Below are 10,192 nucleotides of genomic sequence, written 5' to 3' on the forward strand. Positions count from 1 at the left end.
ACACTTCCAAACACACCTGGGTACAATTATTTCGTCCAAACTGACTAATACCGAACGCATCACCAACGCATGTGATAAAGGTAGAAGAACCTTACATTCGATCGTTGGTGTAGCCCATTCCTTATCTGCAATAAGTCCAATCGTTAAAGCCAGTCTTTATAGGAAAGTCGTCTTACCATCTATTCTGTATGGTTGTGAACATTGGGTAAATCTCTCCGCTACTGACATCTCCAAGATAGCACGTTTTCAACATTACGCTGCAAAACTTATACTTGGCTTGCCGAGCCGTGCAAGGTCCGATATAGCTGAGCCTATTCTTGGCCTCTTCAGAATTTCATTAGAGATCGACCGGAGGGAACTACTGTTTCTGCAAAAAAATATCGCTATGGACCAACGTTACTTGCCAAAGCATATTTCAAAGAGACCCACGGTTAACCACGAGAAGGGATATTTCCCTGATATAGTTAAGGTACTCCAGAAATACAACCTTCTTGCTTATTTGGAGTCTTATCTACGATCTTACATTTTTCCTTCCAAGATCCAATGGAAACGTATAATAAATTCCAATATCAGATCACGTGAAAATTCGGCGCTCGAGGATCGTATGGCAAACGATAATGACTTATCCTTTTTAAAAACTGTACATTCCTCATACGACCCATATATACTGTGGCTTGCTGGTGAACCTTTGTCCGATATTAAGACCATCTACTGTTTATGTAAAGTTTTGGCAGTAACGAGAATGTTTGCCGGTAACCAGTGTCCGCTCTGCTCTCTGACTTTTGACAACGCTGCAGTTCATCTTTGTTCTGAATGTACATTCTACGACACCCTAAGACAAACTTTCATGGAAGATATTCAATCTGAACTTGACCTTTCTATTTTCAATTTCATTGAAAATTTGGATCATTCCTCCTTCACCCGTAGCCTTTTAGGAGCCAGTACAGGAATCCCCTTCACCAGTGTTGCAGACCAAAGACAATTCTTTATAAAGTCAATTCAATATGTTGTACGCGTTACGCGATGCCTTTTGTGAACTATTGAAGTTAACCAACGTTACTGAACTGCGCGGCTATATAACTTATTCATAAGTTGTATATTCCAGCAGCGAGCTCCGACCTATTTAACTTTTATTTTCATTACTCTTTTCTTTATATTTTTTGTGGATTTGATTGTATTTAATATCCTCTAACGGGGGAAATAAAGCTTGATGATGATGAGTCCTCGTAAATCATTAGTAACCAGATGTAATATATAAAAGTTTTGTTACATTACCTATACCAGCAATTCCCAGTCCTAGTAAATCATTAGTAACCAGATGTAATATATAAAGTTACATTACCTATACCAGCGATTCCCAGTCCTAGTAAATCATTAGTAACCAGATGCAATATATTAAGTTACATTACCTAAACCAGCGATTCCCAGTCCTAGTAAATCATTAGTAACCAGATGTAATATTTAAAAGTATTGTTACATTACCTTTACCAGCGATTCCCAGTCCTAGTAAATCATTAATAACCAGATTTAATATATAAAGTTACATTACCTATGTGGCATTATAGGGAAAAGTTTAAGTTAAAGATATGTACAGTTTACAAATAATATATTTAACTTAAACTTTTCCCTATAATGCCACACCTACACCAGCGATTCCAAGTCCTAGTAAATCATTAGTAACCAGATGTAATATATAAAGTTACATTACCTATACCAGCGATTCCCAGTCCTAGTAAATCATTAGTAACCAGATGTAATATATAAAAGTATTGTTACATTACCTATACCAGCGATTCCCAGTCCTAGTAAATCGCGTATCATTAGTAACCAGATATAATATATAAAAGTATTGTTACATTACCTATACCAGCGATTCCCAGTCCTAGTAAATCATTAGTAACCAGATATAATATATAAAAGTATCGTTACAAAACCTTTACCAGCGATTCCCAGTCCTAGTAAATCATTAGTAACCAGATGTAATATATAAAAGTATTGTTATATTAACTATACCAGCGACTCCAATTCCTAGTAAATCATTAGTAACCAGATATAATATATAAAAGTATTGTTACATTACCTATACCAGCGATTCCCAGTCCTAGTAAATCATTATTAACCAGATATAATATATAAACGTATTGTTACATTACCTATACCAGCGATTCACAGTCCTAGTAAATCATTAGTAACCAGGTGTAATATATAAAGTTACATTACCTATACCAGCGATTCCCAGTCCTAGTAAATCGGCTCGATATATTACTTAGATATGTCTAATACAGCACAAAGCATCAGTTCAATGACGACATAATTTAGATATAAATAAACGTACATGTTCCTGTCTGTCTCTATGTGTGTCCATGTGTAATCCACACACGTACTATATTTTCCAGTACAGTGACGGGTCACCAAGAGCCATATTATATATACCTGTGTGTACAGCGCCCCGTGTGTATCTGTTACATTGTCTAATTAATCAGTCGATCAAGTGCAACACATTGCCGACTCCACAAGACTTTATAATGACCTCGTTAGTGTTCAACATGTTAATGCTAGTTGTATCTTGTACTTAGTGGGGATACAGTCTGGATAGCAATAAATTTTGGAATAAATTTCAGTGTCGTAGAAACATGCTGCTAATTTGAAAATACCATGGAATCCTAACGTACTGGATTTAATTATTGTCGTGGTTACACATTATATATAACAGTTATTTGTATTTATTATAAAACGTGATTTTAATACATTTGAACAACAATTAGCACGTTAAATACTCCGTCATTAATTACTTTGATATCGGTAACCATTTGGACATCCTGAATAGCACCCATTTGTAACAGTTTGTGAATCATGTTAGCAATTTGTTGAAATTCAGACATGTTTTAAAGCAGTCCATTATTTTGAGCCCATCAGAAAGGGTTATCAATAAGATATGGGCCACTAAACGGCAGCAAACGCTCAATAATTGGAAAGCGTTCTCTGGTGAAGGAGTCACAATAAAGTGCCAGTGGTACATGGAGTATTGAGGAATAAAAAAGTATTATCAGTAACGAAGCCCTTCCACTGATTTTAAACATGTCCGTCTTCTACCTGCTATGTTACCACTTCTCCAAAATAGTTACAGCGTTTTTGAAAAAAGAAACGGCAATTGTTTTACCTCACCCCGTGTTCTCCAGATCTTGCCCCATGTGATTTTTTTGTTTCCGAAATTGAAAGCATTCCTTGCTGGACGGAAATACCAATCCAAACGTTCTGAATAGCAATAAGGAATAATTTGTTACCATCGTAGATACACGTTAACGTTCTGAATAGCAATAAGGAATAATTTGTTACCATCGTAGACACACGTTAACGTTCTGAATAGCAGTAGGGCCTAATTTGTTACCATCGTAGATACACGTGAACGTTCTGAATAACAATAGGGCCTAATTTGTTACCATTGTAGATACACGTGAACGTTCTGAATAGCAATAGGGCCCAATTCGTTACCATCGTGGATACACGTTACCGTTCTGAATAGCAGTAGGGCCTAATTTGATACTATCGTAGATACACGTTACCGTTCTGAGTAGCAATAAGGAATAATTCGTTACCATCGTGGATACACGTTACCGTTCTGAATAGCAGCAGGGCCTAATTTGATACTATCGTAGATACACGTTAACGTTCTGAGTAGCAATAAGGAATAATCATTTGTTAACATCGAAGACACATGTTAACGTTCAGAATAACAATAAATTGCTACTATCTGGATACATGTTAACGTTCTGAAAACTGGTATTCTGTTACCATTGCAGATACATGTTTAAGTTAAAGTTCTAAATAGTAGAAATATATAACCTTGAGAACTATTGTTGGATTCTGTCAGATCGCCTATGTAAGGCAGAGGTTCTATATAGGTTGTTTTACTTTTCTATGAATATTCCATTATTTTGATGCACATGTTTCATTATTTCTTTGTTTGTATAAATTCCTCAAAATATATATAGAATAATAACGTAAATCAGGGTACCTGTTCAATATTTTAATGCCATAAAATAAAGTCTAAATGACCTGTTCAATTATGCCATAGAAAAGCATACAAATAAAAATGTGAATATTTATGCATTTACCATATGACATACAAAGTACAGAGGTGATGTACTACATGGTATCCCTGCAGTATACAGGTATACCATGTACTATTCATAGAACATATTGCATGGCCCGGTTACAGGACAGGACTACAATTATACCGCCATACAAACTTTACATTGTGAAGAACTACAGTATGATGTATGATATTAAAGTAATATTGTTTTATACAATAGGTAAAACAATAGTACTCTAGATCACCTAACAATATATTGTATGATCCAGAATCTTTTCAATTCATCGAATATTTCTGTGATTTATTTTATCTAGCTCAGAACTGATCAATATTTAAGTAAGAGACTTGATTTTTTGGTAAAAAGTTATACCAAATACAATATATTGCAGGAAAGTTCATAGAATATCATGGTGAATGTAAAATTATGGACTTCATCTGTCAAACAACGTGAATACTTATGTCACTTCTGAAGACACCAAATGGATCTTTTTTAAACACAGACAAAAAAAACATCTCATTTTATATTATTGAATAATATCAGATGCATTAAAATTTCAAACATGAAAATTGTCATGCTAGAATGGTTCAAACTTATTAAATGTAGCCACTAATATTGTCACCAACAATATAAAACTTCTCGTTAAATTCAGATTCAAAAGAGAAAGACGTCCTATTGCATACAATTTAATATCATGATCAAAGTAAAACTTTTATCTCCAGTAGCAAATATCTATCTTAATTACTGAGTATATCAAAAAGTTTTTATTTTAACAAAAAAGATTTAATTTCTGTGAACCAGTTTTGAAACAGAAGTAAAAAAAAAAATTGAAAAAAATGGAGGAGCTGTGAAAAAAGGCTGATTTTGCAGTGGTCTATATCAATTACAGGGTTATCTGCCCTTGTGGGTTGCTATTGATTGTGACATCATAAGTTTGTGAGCGTAACATCATACTTTTCAGAGAAAACGATGTGTTTCACTCACAAAATAATGACGTCACAATCGATACCTACCTACAAGGGAGGTAACTCTGTAATATACAAAAACGGAATACCAGTAATGCTGTACGAATCATGTGATGAATGTTATATTATATATGTCAAACTGAGAGGAACTTACTTCATATCATGTAAACCCTATTTTGTACATGTAAACCCTATTTTGTACATGTATATAAAGGTATATGGACCATTGACATTAAGGAACGATGCTGAATATGAATTACTAATGGTTAGAATCAAAACGTTAATAATTGGTTAATGGTAGAGAGCAAATAGTTTATTAATAGTAAATGGGTGTTGTACAAGGTTAAGATCCATACTATCAAATAGTAGTGCATGGATCATGAGAGCCAAACATTAATAAAAATTAACGTATGGGATGTATAATGTTAAGAGCCATATACTATTTACAATACAGTTGAAGTACATGGGTCATACTGTATGTAAATGTCATACAGTGATAACAGCATATGGATTACTTACTAGCTTTGATAATGGCCTAGGAAATATATAATATTAAGAGCCATACATTAATAAAGTATATGGATCATAAGTTTTGGATTACCTGGTATATGCTAATCATGCTAAGAGCCATACTTTAGTAATAGTGTATGGATCATGTATAATATTAAGAGCCATACTTTAGTAATAGTGTATGGATCATGTATAATATTAAGAGCCATACTTTAGTAATAGTGTATGGATCATGTATAATATTAAGAGCCATACTTTAGTAATAGTGTATGGATCATGTATAATATTAAGAGCCATACTTTAGTAATAGTGTATGGATCATGTATAATATTAAGAGCCATACTTTAGTAATAGTGTATGGATCATGTATAATATTAAGAGCCATACTTTACTAATAGTGTATGGATCATGTATAATATTAAGAGCCATACTTTACTAATAGTGTATGGATCATATATAATATTAAAAGCCATATTTCAATAGTGACGTATCGATATTGTATATTGTGAAAAGCCATACTTTGATAATATCATATGATCAATACATTTGTACAATACAGAAACACAGGAGACAACAGAGAAGCATGATTGCCGTTTTCATTGATTACATATCACCGCTGAGGTAATTTACGACAAAGTCATTTATAAATACACACAACATCTGTTCTCACGACACACCATCGTACATCCCTATTGTCAGTTAAGCGTTTTACAATGTATCACATTCACTCCTGTACCACGTGTCACAGAATCAATAATGACTAGATCAAAATCATGTAGAACAGCTGTTTTCTATCTATATAAAATCGTCGTTGAACAATGACAAGTATTGGTTATGATGAATTGACCACATAAACATTACCACAATACTGAAGGCTTATACATCTGGTCAGGCTTTAAGTTATGTAGTTAATAGGCAAAACTTTTCATACTTTCACTCATTCTTTTTTCTTTTTTCTGAGGAACATTTGGCATTGCATTCAAACAATAAATTAAAGCACTGTACTTTGATGTCAATTCTTATCCATCTGTGTAGTAGAGAATTCATAGTGAAATGAATAAATTATGTGATTATTTCAGAGAATTGTGTCAAATGATTAAAATGGATTTCAATGATTGCCAAGCCTGTCTGAGCACTACAATATTATTACTGTGTGATGAGTACAGCAAAGTAAAACTGTCAGGTTAATGTCTATAACCAACTTAAACCACACCCCTCCCTCCTTTGTCTATAACCAACTTAAACCACACCCCTCCCTCCTTTGTCTATAACCAACTTTAACCACACCCCTCCCTCCTTTGTCTATAACCAACTTAAACCACACCCCTCCCTCCTTTGTCTATAACCAACTTAAACCACACCCCTCCCTCCTTTGTCTATAACCAACTTAAACCACACCCATCCCTCCTTTGTCTATAACCAACTTAAACCCACCCCTCCCTCCTTTGTCTATAACCAACTTAAACCACACCCCTCCCTCCTTTGTCTATAACCAACTTAACCAACCTAACCACTACCACCCCTCCCTCCTTTGTCTATAACCAACTTAAACCACACCCCTCCCTCCTTTGTCTATAACCAACTTAAACCAACTCTCTTTGCTATAACCAACTTAACCACACCCCCCTCCTCCTTTGTCTATAACCAACTTTAACCACACCCCTCCCTCCTTTGTCTATAACCAACTTAAACCACACCCCTCCCTCCTTTGTCTATAACCAACTTAAACCACACCCCTCCCTCCTTTGTCTATAACCAACTTTAACCACACCCCTCCCTCCTTTGTCTATAACCAACTTAAACCACACCCCTCCCTCCTTTGTCTATAACCAACTTTAACCACACCCCTCCCTCCTTTGTCTATAACCAACTTTAACCACACCCCTCCCTCCTTTGTCTATAACCAACTTAAACCACACCCCTCCCTCCTTTGTCTATAACCAACTTAAACCACACCCCTCCCTCCTTTGTCTATAACCAACTTAAACCACACCCCTCCCTCCTCCTTTGTCTATAACCAACTTAAACCACACCCCTCCCTCCTTTGTCTATAACCAACTTAAACCACACCCCTCCCTCCTTTGTCTATAACCAACTTGAACCACACCCCTCCCTCCTTTGTCTATAACCAACTTAAACCACACCCCTCCCTCCTTTGTCTATGTCAGTGCCATCACATACAAGAGATCTTAGCCTCTCTCTGCACTTATCTAAACGATAGCTCTTTGACAGGAGAAGAATGTATATATAAGTAATAGTAGGACCAGGGTTTGAACATCAGATCTCTAGTAAGATATTCTACTTATTGAGCTACCTAGACAATTATGGACTTTGTTGTATCCAACTACACAGCCATATCTTAGTTTTTATTGACAGGCGAGGTTTGGTAGCTGTGGACTAGCACAGCCATATAAGGTCAAAATCATACCGTCATCCTGATCAACATTTTATAGTCTATAGTGGGGCGTAACTCTCACCAAATTAGAGTCAAACTCTAAACTTAATCATTTTAAATGATTGAACTTTGATGGTCCAAATAAAAACTGACAGTTCACATAAATATACACAGGAATTATTGCAATGAAAATCACACTCTATCACAGACAGAAAGAACGAAAAATAAACAAAAACAAAACAAAGATCTCTTTTGGTATCACTAATTATACAGACAATACTAGAGACTTAACACAGGGTAAGGAATAAACGATAAATAGAGTTATATCTATATATAGGGGTATACAATTTACAACAATACAAATAAATACTAAAGTTACCTTTATAAGGCCAATCTATATAATACCATTATGGCCTAGATCATTTCAACGACTAGGAAATATATTTGATTTGAGAAAAAAAAGATAAGGAATTGTCTTTAGAGCTTAATGAATTTTTATATGAGTATGTATGTGTTCAGACAAGCTTCTGGACACCTAAGGGTGTATCTTATTGACATATGGTGAGTATCACATGTCGCTGTGTTATTTACCCTTGCCTGTTAGGGGTCAAACTAGTGATGATTATGGTGAGAAGAAGTGAAACATAATATTCAGAGGTTCAAAATATTTATATATTCTAGCTGGGTTGCTAAAAAACAACTTGTATAAAGTGACAATGCGAACTTGTTATGTTTTCATGATGGTATTCAGTAGAACACAGAGAGAAATATTAGCATACCTGGTATTGACATGTCATGGGGAAAACCAACAAAATGGCACATACATCTAACATGAAACCCATGTTATGATTTCTTATATTAATTAAGTAGGGTAAAAATGTGTACATGTTGCACAAAATACTTTGTACCAGATAAACAGCTGGTAAGTTTATAATCATCAGAACTTAATTTCCCAGTGGTTATGGAATACAACACCCACTATCAATGTTATACATGTAAATATCAATAACTGGCCAACAAACAACCTGTTGTTTTACGATTTTTTGTCTCAGTTTTAAGACTAAAGATAATGCCTTCAAATTTTCGGTAATCAACATGAGCTCTTAGATTAATACCAATCCTATACTTACAAATGTGTTAATATAGCTTAATACCAATCCTATCCTTACAAATGTGTTAATATATTTTTTAAATGAAATACAACCTCATTTTTTTGAGTTTTCAAAGACTTTTTAGAGTTCAGAATGAAATGCCCTCACACACTAACTTCAGAAAACATTATTGAAAAACTAAGGAATACAAATGAAATCCTTATAAATCATGAAATAATCTGATTTCAACAAAATTTGAGATCAAGTTTTGACTCCGGTAAATACTGAACATTTTAAATAAACAAGGTGTGGTGAACCATGACGATAGTTCTATGTTCTAAATACAGGTATTACTACCTATTAACCTCCTAAACTTTGACTTGTGACACTAAATTACTACCCCAATGTTACTTAAAATCCACCATTATACTTTAATGCATTAAGTCTTCACTGTAAATGAATAGAATTTTTTATTTTATCACTTTTTATTCTATACATTCTGCTATTCAGTTTTAACACAAAAAAGTATGATTTCTAACCAATGACAGAGTTTTCTCCCTTCCATAGTAATTGGAAAAGATATTTTGGGTATCAATTGATGGTACTTTGCATTATGTACCTTTGAACCAAAGATAACAGAGTGCATTTTAATTTACAGTGAATCAGCATATCTACTGGTTAGCATTGCTCTGATAGCAGATTAATGTCAACACACACACAAAAAAGATTTCAATGAACTATGAAAATGGTAAAATTAATAAGCACTTGACAAAAATATTTTGAACATAATTAAGAATAGCACTAAGATCAATTAGGTGATATAATCACGGTCTAAACTTCATCATAATAAGGATAGTATTAGTCTAAACTTCATCATAATAAGGATAGTATTAGTCTAAACTTCATCATAATAAGGATAGTATTAGTCTAAACTTCATCATAATAAGGATAGTATTAGTCTAAACTTCATCATAATAATATAGTATACTAAACTTCATCATATAGGATAGTATTAGTCTAAACTTTCATAATAAGGATAGTATTAGTCTAAACTTCATCATAAAATAAGGATAGTATTAGTCTAAACTCATAAAATAAGGATAGTAACTCATTATATATATAAGGATAGTAGTCAAACTT

This window comes from Argopecten irradians, chromosome 10 (assembly GCF_041381155.1).
Source record: "Argopecten irradians isolate NY chromosome 10, Ai_NY, whole genome shotgun sequence".
NCBI lineage: Eukaryota > Metazoa > Mollusca > Bivalvia > Pectinida > Pectinidae > Argopecten > Argopecten irradians.